The sequence below is a fragment of the Nilaparvata lugens genome, chromosome 10 (assembly GCF_014356525.2).
Source record: "Nilaparvata lugens isolate BPH chromosome 10, ASM1435652v1, whole genome shotgun sequence".
Lineage (NCBI taxonomy): Eukaryota > Metazoa > Arthropoda > Insecta > Hemiptera > Delphacidae > Nilaparvata > Nilaparvata lugens.
In genome coordinates this window covers 14,282,520-14,295,378 of record NC_052513.1, presented here as the reverse complement: position 1 = coordinate 14,295,378, position 12,859 = coordinate 14,282,520, and the positions used below count along the sequence as shown (strand labels likewise).

General features: G+C 34.1%; 1 protein-coding gene across 3 annotated transcripts in view; it reads right to left on the bottom strand.

The window, feature by feature from the left end:
• Nucleotides 1-12,859, bottom strand: part of LOC111050697 (sulfotransferase 1C4) — a 29,716-nt gene that overhangs the window by 13,210 nt on the left and 3,647 nt on the right. The window contains exon 2 of one of the 3 annotated variants that reach the window (XM_039436383.1): nucleotides 8,361-8,464. The gene's annotated coding sequence lies outside the window, so the exon portion shown is untranslated. Of the gene's footprint in view, nucleotides 1-8,153; nucleotides 8,290-8,360; nucleotides 8,767-12,859 lie in introns of those variants that run through there. The other 2 variants (XM_022337077.2, XM_039436384.1) reach the window with 2 other exon arrangements.

The following is a 12,859-nucleotide window of genomic DNA, read 5'->3' as shown; positions in this document are numbered from 1 at the left end:
CAACACTACCTACTAGCATAAATTTACACTACTAAGAGTGTGAATGTATGATTTAGGTTAGGTTAGGTTAGGCTCATGAAGAGTTGAAACTAGTATAAAGCGTACTTGATCGTTTTATTGTGTTTTTCTTAATCCTACAGAATCTTTGAGCGATGTAGTCAAGAATCCAGGCAAGAGAATATTATGCTACATTGGTAGACCTATTATCAGTTTGAAATATTCAAGAGGTATTATTATTATTATTTTGGTAAAGCGTAATATTACTGACATATTATATTTCCTCCAATCAGGATATGAAAAATACCTGAAAAACGTACTAGTGTAATAAAGCCAGTTCAAGTAAGTAGTACCTTTTGGAGAGAAGGTATGATCTATAAGCTCCTAAAAGTGATCAAGTGTAAAATAACAGCTCGTCTTGTGAATAATATGCTGAGTGATAGAACTTTCAAAGTCATCATTGGATCTGATATAAGCTCACAAAGGAAACTTAAGAATGGTCTGCCTCAGGGCTCAGTTCTTGCCCCTCTCTTGTTCAGTCTGTATATTGCTGACATGCCAGAACCTTGACTAGAAAAACATGGCTATGCTGATGACTGGGTATTATCGACACAGTGTAAATCATTTGAAGAGTCAGAGGAAATTCTTACAGATGACTTGAGAGAGATGGGTAGGTACTTTCGAAGATGGCGTCTCCAACCAAATGCCAGTAAAACAGAAGTTGCATGCTTCCACCTGAACAATAGAGAAGCTAACAGAGAGCTAAGAATTCAATTCGAGAATAGAAGCCTTAAACACAATAAGGCTCCAAAATATTTGGGCGTGATACTTGATAGGACACTTTCATTCAAAGAGCACCTAACAAAGACAGCAGAAAAACTAAAAACCCGAAACAATATTATGCAAAAACTTTGCGGAACATCATGGGGAGCTTCAGCATCTACATTACGCTCTACAGCCTAAGCCTTGTCTTTTCAGCTGCTGAGTACTGTGCTCCAGTCTGGATGAATAGCTCTCATGTTCATAGGGTTGATGTTCAGCTAAATAACTCAATGAGAATGATAGGTGGTGTTCTAAAATCTACCCCTGTGGAATGGCTCCAGGTGTTGAGTCACATCCCACCCCCAAATCTTCGACGCATGAATGCCCTTACTAGAGAGTACAAGAAGATACAGGAAAATTGAAGCCTGCCAATACATGAGGATATACAAGATGCCAATCAGAGACGTCTGCAATCTCGTAAGCCACCGGTTAGGACGGCAATTACAGCCTTAGATTCAGGTTTCCGTATAACTGAGGCCTGGCAACAAGCGTGGTCAGCAAAGCAGAACATTGACATCCCATTTGTAACCAAAAGGCCACCAGGCTTCGATTTGCCTCGTAAAACATGGTCGGCATTGAATAGGGTACGAACTCATCATGGTAGATGTGCCTATCTGATGCATAAGTGGGGGAAGGCTGACTCCCCTTTCTGTGAGTGTGGAGCAGTCCAGACTGTGAGACACATAGTGGAGGAATGTCCCAGATCAGCATACACAGGTGCACATGAAGATTTCCTGGTGGCTAAACCAGCATCAATAGCCTACTTAAATACCCTGGAAGCATGCCTCTAATTTCCAGGTCAAAAGTGACTAAGATATTTTCATTCGATTTATATATGAATTTTCTATTGTTTTCTTTTTTTTCGAATTTTGTGATCATAAATGTGTTGTGTATACTGCCATACGCTAAATAAATATTGAAATAGTTATTTGTATATCTAGAGTGAAAAGTACGACTTTTTTCCCTGTGGGAAAAAGTTTGAAGCAATTTTCCTGAGGGAGAAAAAGTATTTTTCGCTCGTGATGTACACAAAATTTTTCCCCATCTACATTTTTTTATAGAAACTGCAAATAAAATCATTCTAATAACTTACGTATTAGTGACAATGATTCCTAACAACATAACCTAAATCTAAAACCTAAAAACCGGTCGTCTGATTGGCACTGCCGATTGCGCTATCTATCGGCAAAAGTTGTAACAATTATATTAGCTGAGCAACTACCAAAAATGGCTGACTCCAGATCACGCGGTTCAGATTTGAATTGCAGATCAAAATATTTGTTGGCTGGTATTTTGAATAGAATAAAATATTTTTAAAATTGTATAAATTTTTATTGTCTACTAATATTAAGAATATAATTATTATCATACAAACATATATTTCATGAGTTAATCAAATTTCTGGTTGTGGTATTGAATTCAGTTGACTCAATGACAGACACCTCTATTATGCTTTCTCATCTGAGTTTAGACCTTCTAACCTATTACAATGTAAGTTTCAAAATAGAGATGCTCCCCATGTTATTAAAATGGAGTCACTTTTACTCCCTAGGGAGTTTTTCTGTTTTTTACTACCGAGAGCAAAAAAGTGACACTTTAGTATTAGGTTTCAGGGAGTAAAGTAAGTACTTTAGACAGTAGGTGGAGGAAAACAGAATTGTATTGCAAGATTATTAAAAACCTGCTATGATGATTTGCAATATTATTATGATTAATATGAAAGATTACTAGAGCATTGACCCTATAGTGAGGTTCATGTTATAATGACAGTATCATAAAACTGTGAATTCCAAAACTGTTCACTGTTTGTCAAAAGTACATAAATAATCATCAACTTGTCCTTATCATCATTTACAAATTCACACATTGAGAGGTCGTTAGCCGCTGGAAATGTGTGTTTATGTGAAAAAAAACTAATTATCATATACTCTGAGTTTCAAGGACAAACATTGATGTTTTCGCTGCATTTCAATTAATATTCTCTATTGCAAATAATAATCTCAAGATTGATAAGTTTTAATGAGTTATCAATAATGATTAGTAAGAGTGAATGTACATTGCATTATGCATTCATTTTGTATATTATGTATTCACTAGCCGTCAGGCTCGCTTCGCTCGCCATATCCGTCTAGCCAGGGGGCTCCGCCCCCTGGACACCCGACTGGATCGTCCAAGAATGAGATCAGCAGGCTCGCTCCGCTCGCCTGCATTTTTCATTTGAGCATTTTTATCATATGTTAGGACGATCCAGTCGAGGGTCCAGACTAAACGTCTGGCTAAACGGATATGGCGAGCGAAGCGAGCCTGACGGCTAGTAATATAATATTCCCAGGATTGAAGTAGCAGTGCCCAATCAATTTTTCCGCGATAAATGCATTTAAATCTTCAACTTGGTGCCAACCTAACAAAGTCAACTCAACTTAATGCCACCTGACAAAATTATTAATTTAGTTGCCAGTTAACAACTGTTCGAAGAGGTACTCTATCTAGATTATATCTAGTTCTATAGTAACATATGATATGGAAATTTCAATTTTAATTAAGAGATTGGGAGAAGAAGAATATACATGCTAAAAGACGAACTTTGAACCCTTAAAAACAACCCTTAGAGTTAAAATATTGCCAAAAGATTTCTTAGTGCGCCTCTAAAGGGCCAACTGAACATACCTACCAAATTTGAACGTTTTTGGTCCGGTAGATTTTTAGTTATGCGAGTGAGTGAGTGAGTGAGTGAGTGCCATTTCGCTTTTATATATATAGATTATATTCGATAATATATTATGATTATTCATGGAAGTATTCATGAACTAACAGCATAGGTACCTTAGATACTTCACTATCTTAAACGGGAATGAATCTCAGATTAATTCGCATTGATAAGTTGCGATTATCTGAGATTGATAAGTTGCTACTAATATGAAACTGAGATAAGAGGGAACCTCATCATTATACTTCTATTCAATAAACTCTGTTCAGCAATTCAAGTCTGCTTGTATACAAAACTCTATCCGCATGCATGGAAATTAAATACAATACATCATTAGCCAAGACTCAATCAAGATTGAGGATTATAATCAATCATACAAAAATTGTAGGGCGTGGAAACCTGGCCTGTTTCAAAGAGGCAAGAGAAGAAAATGGAAGTGGCTGAGATGAGAATGCTAAGATGGATGTGTGGGGTCACAAGAAGGGATAGGATTCGTAATGAGATGATTGGGAGGTACAGTTGGGGTGGGACCATTGGGTAGGAAGATGCTGGAGGCCAGGATGAGGTGGTTTGGACATGTGAGGAGGATTATGTGGGACGGAGGGGTGCAGGATTTGGATTTGGATGGCAGGAGAGGGCGGGGAAGGCCAAGGATGAGGTGGAGAGACAGAGTGGAGGCTGATCTGCGAGAGAGGGGTTGGAGACACGGGAAGGAGATGGACAGGATTTTGTGAAAGAGACGGCTGAAGGAGGGAAATGTCGACCCCATATAAGAAGAAGAAGAAGAAGAAGAAGAAGAAGAAGAAACAAAGACATGAATTGAGTTGCAGATTTTTGTGACAAGAAAAATGTGAAAGCTATTGGGAATTCATTATAGGTACGGTGCGTATATAAACCAGATGAGAACCGTAAATAGGCTACTACATTATTTTTCATATTAGTATTGTGCAATAAATATTAGGGTTTCGTAAGGCACTATGAATAAACCATAAATACTGTAAAAGATAAGACTGCTGATATGATCGAAGAACTTTAGTGTATCTTAAATTTTAATTGATACCGAATAATTGGCTCCATTTGATAATTTAAAGAAATATTGAAATGATACAGTATCATTTTTATAGATTCAAATGAATTTTTTTCCCTTTAATTTAATTATTGAAAACTATTTTATTCATACATATACCTATTTATTCTTATCTATAGGTATCTATTATTATAGTTCCTATATAGCACCTCAAAGTATCTATTATTATAGTTATTAGTGTGTCTACTTTCAGTTTATAACAATCTTTGAGAAAATCTTGTGAATAATGGAATCCAAAAAGAAATACAAAAGGAAATTATGTAAAATCATTATTGAAATCCAATAACAATGAAAATTACCTATTACTATTCTAATTACATTATTAGTTGAATTTTTATGACCCATAGTTTTTTCTACATAATATAAAAACGCTTCCCGATTATTTTACTTCAGAGATATTAATTTCTCATTTCCTCATTGCTTCTTTCCGTCAAAGGAGGGTTAGAGAAAAATTTTTATTACTAGTAAATTGCAGGAAACTATTCAAATTATGATAATTATTAAAAATTTAAATATTTTCCTGTATTTAATTGTATTTTTCAACAATTATTATTCATTATTACAAGAAGAGTAATTCACCATTAATGTGCTAGTAGTGATTGGTCATATCATATTTTCCTCTTTTGATCCACTCACAATTCTAAGTATAAATTCCACATTCGTTCACATTTTCTTGATTTAAAAAATAAATGTATAAACGAAGATGCAATAAATTACAATACTACCAACTAGTAGAAAAGTATGAGGAAAACAATTGGCATAACTCAACATTCCTGGATCAATAAAATTGAAACGCATTATCATATCGGTTATATTGAATGACATGACATTAGTACAAATTGATTTAAATCCATTCATGTTTACCTACAATTAGAAACGTTTAAAAAGCACGTGTTAAACCGGTACAAAATCGCGACACATAAAATGCGAGGGAAGCCTTATCAATCACTGAACTGTGATAAGACTATACGACTACCTTTCCCGTCCGTAATTTAATTGCAAACCGGTATGTTAATTGAGGCAACTTACATAATTCGTCCGCCTCTAGCCTAATAATTATCTAAGATCTTCTTGAATAAATAACTAGTTCCATTCAAAATCCAAGTCGGTCAAATTACTATATTATTCGAAGCATGTAATTATAATACTGGTGTGACTTCTACTATAGTCATGTGTAAATGTGTACATTCTTATTCATTCACTCATTTATTTGGAAATGCAATACAGTTCAGAAAGAAGACAGTTCAACCGCTATAGTTCCAAAATTTTAAAAATTCGAGGACTATTGATATAAGATATAATTTATAATATTCTGCTACGTTTTAAAGTAAAGAGCATGTTATATAATGGAAATCTTGCAAAGTAGTCCAAGGGCAAATCTATTTTGACTCAATTTATCGTGATGTGCTCGAGATCGCTTAATAGACATCACTTTCTATACTTTCATGGTCATAACTTATGAAGAGTAGGCATGAAATCGCCTGTCTTACATGAAATTACACTTTGACCATGTTAAGTGCATTATACAGGGGTGCCCACAAACCTATGGACGCACCCCCCCCCCTGAAATTAGAAAAAATACTACCTACCCTTGAATAGGAAACCCAAAAATGTCGTCAGTAGTCATTCTATCTACAATCTATTCTATAATACTAGTAGTTCTGTGAACAGTAGACCTCACGCAGTATTCTCATCCACAAGTACCTGATGTCAACTGTTTTAAATGTTAACAAACTCAGTTCACGTTTGAATTTGTATTCCATATGATATAATTCATCCAGTTCCGTGATGATCTTTCTATATGATGAAAATTAAATTTTAGAATCAAAAATATTATCATTTCTCCAGCATTATTTAGTTCATTTGTTTATTTTTATTCACCTATTAAATTAGTTTTTTCGAATGTGAGAATATTGATACTGATGGGCACGCATAATAATACCATGACTGCAAAACAAAATATTGTAACCAAAGACCTTGAAGCTGCGATTAGACCAAATTTATTAGAAAAATGCTAATAACTCAATCCTTATAGATTATATTAGATTGAACAAAACTTATCATACACATGATGAACATATGTGTTTGTCAACTTCCGTTCAATCTAATAGAATCTATAAGGATTAAGTTATAACCATTTTGTTAATAACTTTGGTGTAAACCCAGCTTAAAGATGCATACCTCTTTATGTCTTTGATTGAAACTATAGACCTTATACAAATACAGTAATAGACTGGCTTCTCCACACATCTGTGTAATTACTTGTCAGCTGATTTATGATGAATAATTCTATAGTCTGATTTTTACTCTAATATTGGCGTATGAAGGAGGCTCCTTTTTCCTTTTAAATTATCCATGAAATGCAAAATTTCCAAAAACCTTGTATATACGTCGACGCGCAATTTAAAAAGGAACATACCTGTCAAATTTCATGAAAATCTATTACCGCGTTTCGCCGTAAATGCGCAACATAAAAACATATAAACATTTCAACATTAAGAGAAATGCCAAACCGTCGACTTGAATCTTAGACCTCACTTCGTTCGGTCAACTATCTATGCTATTGATAGAATACTATTCTATCAGTATGAATCATCAAAATATGTACTTGAAAGGTATTTCTAATTATTGTTATTTCTCAACTTCAAAAGTTGTAGTATTCAGATAGTAATAAATTTCATACCTAGTCCACAAAATTTGAAAAATGCATTGAAACAAAAAAAAACTGAAATGAATAATTTAATATGTTAAACAGCAAATTCATCCTAAATTAAAAAAAGTTTACACTATCAAACAAGAGTTTTGAAAATTGTGCCCTTTGAAAACGTTTGACTATACTTAAAAAAAAAATGCTGACTACTTTTGCGACTAATGCTACTCTCGCTCGCATAATAGACCTACATTTAGGCTTAAACATAAATTAAAAAAACATATAAAGCAAGAAATATAGACCTATATTTAGACTTATCATGAAGCAAGAAAACACAAAAGCAAGAAATATAGACCTACATTAAGGCTTCAAAACAATACCGCTCAAATATGTAATAACTTCTTTCTGAGTTTGCCTTCTTGAGATTTAAATATCTCTACTACAAAACAGAGAGTCAAATATGCTACAAAAAATACACATTACATAAAAATATAATATATACTACAAACAATATATACTCTACGAAAAATAATACATGAAGCAAGAAAACTCATAAAACCAGAAATATAGACCTACATTTAGGCTTCAAAACAATACCGCTTAAATATTTAATAACTTCTCTCTGAGTTTGCCTTCTTGAGATTTGAATATCTCTACAACAAAACAGAGTATCAAATATGCTACAAAAAATACACATTACATAAAAAATTAATATATACTACAAACAATATATGCTCTACAAAAAATAATACGCTTCACAACAATGTGACAAAAATAAACCATAGAGATTGACAATGGTGTAATAACCGAAACCGGTCTTTCTAAGTATCAATAAATCTGTGGTTTTCTTGACAATTTCTTAGTCTGTTCCATTTAATATGAATAATTACCACAATATCAATTTCTCAACTACACAAAAAGTAAAAATAAACTACTCGGAATAAAAAAACAACTGAGAAAGTGAGACAAGAAAATAAATAGACCACTATAAATAAATACGATAAATAAATGCAACAATCAAACAAATGAGCTACAGAATTATTACACCGCTCAAATATATGTATCAACAAATATGTATCCGTAAATAATTGACCTACTTGTGAAGATAACCGCAATAGTCAGGATTGAAAGAGATAAGGCAGCAGCACTATCTCGATGATTGTCTATCGGTGAGCGGTGTACCGCCTTTCACTTGCTGTAACTGAACAAAAACAAAACAAATATACCGATGATCCGATAATATAGGTTAGATAAGGTGGTTGACACCACTTTCTATTGTGAGTGAGATGTTCAGGAGGTTGTAGTATCTGTATTCACGGAACGAAGTCAACTACTATACTCTACTGAAGTCTTACTTCTATACTGTACTACTGAGAGAGTGTACTGAGAGCTGAATTCAACTGATAAAACTGATCAGAACTGCTGAGTAGAGTCTGAACTTCTTCCTACCACTCGACTTCAAAATATGCCTGTGTCCCCCACCTACTATTCAGTGTTCTTCGTCCATGTAACAAGTTCTGAGGACCTACAGAAATAGGATCCACTTCCCAAACTGTCCTCAGCATTCCTCTTGAATTAAATCAATGCTCCCCATTTAACTAAGGCTGACAGAGTGAAGTGAACAGAAGTACCAGTGACACAGCAGTTGACTGGAGAGTGAGAGACATGCTGATAAAACGAGAGAGATAGACGATGTGATGATTTCATGGTACTGGAGGCACCAACCTTCCAGCGATTGGAATTGTATTTGTTGAAGGATGATAGAGGAAGAAATATTATTGGAATCTAGTTGAGGGTTAATTATTGTTGTTTTGTCTCGATTGTTAGTACTGCATATTATTATCGTTATTATTTATTATTTGATTGGATATTTTTAATTTAAAGAGAATTTAAATAACAAGTGGAAATAATTTATCAATGTTGCATGAAAATGGTTAATATTCAACAGAGAAGAAAAATATAATTGAATTCATTTTAAGCTTAGGAGGGTGAAGTTGGGGCAAAGCCGGCCCTCTCGAGAAGAAAAAGATAATTTAATTCATTTCAAGCTAAAGAGGGTGAAGTTGGGGCAAAGCCGGCCCTCTCGAGAAGAAAAAGATAATTGAATTCATTTTCAGCTTAGGAGGGTGAAGTTGGGGCAAAGCCGGCCCTCTCGAGAAGAAAAAGATAATTGAATTCATTTTCAGCTTAGGAGGGTGAAGTTGGGGCAAAGCCGGCCCTCTCGAGAAAAAAACATAATTGAATTCATTTTAAGCTTAGGAGGGTGAAGTTGGGGCAAAGCCGGCCCTCTCAAGAAGGAAAAGATAATTGAATTCATTTTAAGCTTAGGAGGGTGAAGTTGGGGCAAATCCGGCCCTCTCAAGAAGGAAAAGATAATTGAATTCATTTTAAGCTTAGGAGGGTGAAGTTGGGGCAAAGCCGGCCCTCTCGAGAAGAAAAAGATAATTGAATTCATTTTAAGCTTAGGAGGGTGAAGTTGGGGCAAAGCCGGCCCTCTCAAGAAGGAAAAGATAATTGAATTCATCTTAAGCTTAGGAGGGTGAAGTTGGGGCAAAGCCGGCCCTCTCGAGAAGAAAAAGATAATTGAATTCATTTTAAGCTAAGGAGGGTGAAGTTGGGGTGTAGCCGGCCCTCTCCTACATACAACCCTCTTTTTTAGATGAGAGACGAAATGTTTAAATGAAGTAATGGAAAGTTTAAATGAAGTAATGGAAAGTTTCTTCACTTGACATAGAAATTAAGGATTGAGAATAAATTCAGTAAATAGAAACTCGGAATGAAATTGGATCTCACAATGAATATTTTTACTGCCAACACCAGTAGAGAATGCAACGTTTGAGGTTGTTTTGGCTATCTTTGAAGATGCAGTACTCTGATAAAAATAAAATGGAAAAACAAAACTGAGCCAAGGAGCTAGATGTTTGGGGGAAAATTAGAGAAATAATACAAAACGTCTTTCTCTCTTTACTGTTGGAGGCACGAAAACTATTCTCATCGCCGTAGGCTGCAATGATGGAAAGATAATTCAAATCTTTGCTGAATTACAACAAAAATTGACATCAGTTGACGCGAAAAATTGAAGATTGCAGCGCAGTGACAGTAGAAAAAAGAGCAGATAAGTTTCAAGGTGAAGGTCTCAAGGTTCATATAATTTCATGTCTAGATTCACTCACACTACTGAATTCTTAAGACACCTATGGCTTATTTAAATATATACAGTTTATTTAATGCGCTAGTAGCCTAAATACAAGTTACGCCTTAAAGGTAGGGGGGTTCCTAGTTAACAATAGATGTAGTAAATAGTGATAACAAATAAGTGATATTTTTCAAATTTGTATAAGGTAAATGAATGAGAACATGAGGTAAGAAAACATATTGGATGTGTAGGTACAAAAATAGGCGTACTTTACCAAAACAATACTTATTTGTAAAATCTGTACAATACTTAGGTATAGCCTTGTATCAGAAAAGCTAAAATAGCTCTGTAAAATACATTTTTGGATACTTTATTAATAATGGTTTGAAGCTTCCAAGTTTTATAGCCCTTTTTGCATGTTGCATCACCCAGTAGTATTTCAGTCGCACAACCGAGCTACGCAGAAAAACAGGAAAACAATGTACAGCAGACTAATGACCACTCAATAAAATCCAATCAATTCCATTCCAACAATTTTAATTGCATATTCAAATCAATCCGATCCAATAAATCAGTTTTGATAGGTTTTATTACCTTTGTGTTTCCTTCGAGTTGATTAGAAACAGAGGGTGCATGATTGAATTTCTTAAAACTAGAACCGATTATAATCGTTTATAGATTTATTGTTTATCATTCCACGATTAGGCCTATATTCTGAAATATAATATGATGAATTGATTCTACACATTACCGTATAGAATTAGTCTATAGCTCCGCAAAATGTAATTCTGCTAACTAGTAAATCTTTCATATCAATAGATTAATAAACATTGATATTCTACTGAGCTTTTAAATAAATAACCGTAGCATAAATTACAATTTTACACATACCGTACTGTCTCTCAAGCAAAATCTAAGAATCAACCTCCTCTGGTGATATAAAACAATTTTATGTGATCTAGCTTTTTTGCTAGTAATTCTCATTCTTATTTTGAACTTCTTTGAAGCCCATTGCATTGCGTTCAAGGAATTGAAATTAGTTCATAAATCACTTTCACCCGACCGGCGTAATAATACAGTATTACTGACTACACCACGCCTCCTTCAACGTTACAAATGAGAAATGACTGTTTCGGTAAATGCCACTGACTTCAAATTATTGCAGCAAGCATCCAGAATTGCATAACTATAATTGTAATTTGTTGCGATTTGGCTATTCTTGCACAGATCTTTTGCAGTTTTGCACTAGAGAAGTCACACATTTGTGAAGTATCGAAAGAGCCAAAAATATTGGGTACTCCAATCCACCACCTTTTTCATAAACTCATGTTTTTCTTTCTTATTTATTTATCACATTTATTTATTTATTCACATTCTGTACAAATACTTAACATGAGGAAAGGCACAACAGGCTCATGCCCAAAACTGTCCAATTTCCAATTTATACTATATACTGTCCAAATCAAAAAGTTGGTTATGTCACTCTCACTTTTCAAAATACAATTTACGCTCTTCAATACTCAGATAAACGAGCAAATTTTGAATCAAATAGATACTATTAGAGTCTAGAATCGAAAAATCTAAAACAGTAACTTAATAATTATTATTCAAAAAGTCTAAATCTTGAATGAAACTAGAAATTTTTAAGCTAAAAACTTCACACTTTACGAAAAACCACAGCAGATCTTCTCAAACTTCATCAAGAATATAATTTCACAATCATTTTTTCCAACAGTAATGTGCAAAATTTAATATTTTAGAACTCTACTGTTGTTGAAGCAAAAACCAAAATGATGAATGGAGTTTTCGTGGATCGTTTTTGGAAATATGGATAGGTCTACTGTAATGTATTTTTTACTCTCAATAGTTTTTTTTTCAAATAAAAACCAAAGGGTATTATCACAGATCTAACATTAGCCTATGTTTACTTTGTCTATGGTACTAGTTGATTAACTAAAAAAATACCTACTGTAATATAAAATCATTGATTTTTATTTTCAACTCTTCATGGACCAACCCTTCAAATTTTTTTACAGTAAAATAAAATCATTGATTTTTATCCTTACTATTACTTGGCTTTACTATTTTACTTATGATTTCAACCTTGAACTATAGCTTTTGCATATGGTTCTAAATAGGTCCCTTGGAATAGGCTCAACATGTAAATTATTGGGACTTGCTTAAACCGGTTGTTAGGGCTGCGACAGGTCCATAAACCATTCTCTCAATTTCTGCTTCAAACTGCTGTTTAGTTTCATGTTTGTCTCTTCAGTCTGCATCATTATTTCGTGGCCTACTGAAAACTGCGTAGCAACTTGTTGAATCTTTGTTTTTCATTTAGTTCTCATTCCGAATGAATGATAAATGTTCCATTATCATATCAATGTAATAACGAATCCATTTCAATAGAGCTCAGTCCAAGATTAACCTTGAACTCATATACTTTTCGAACACCGAGGC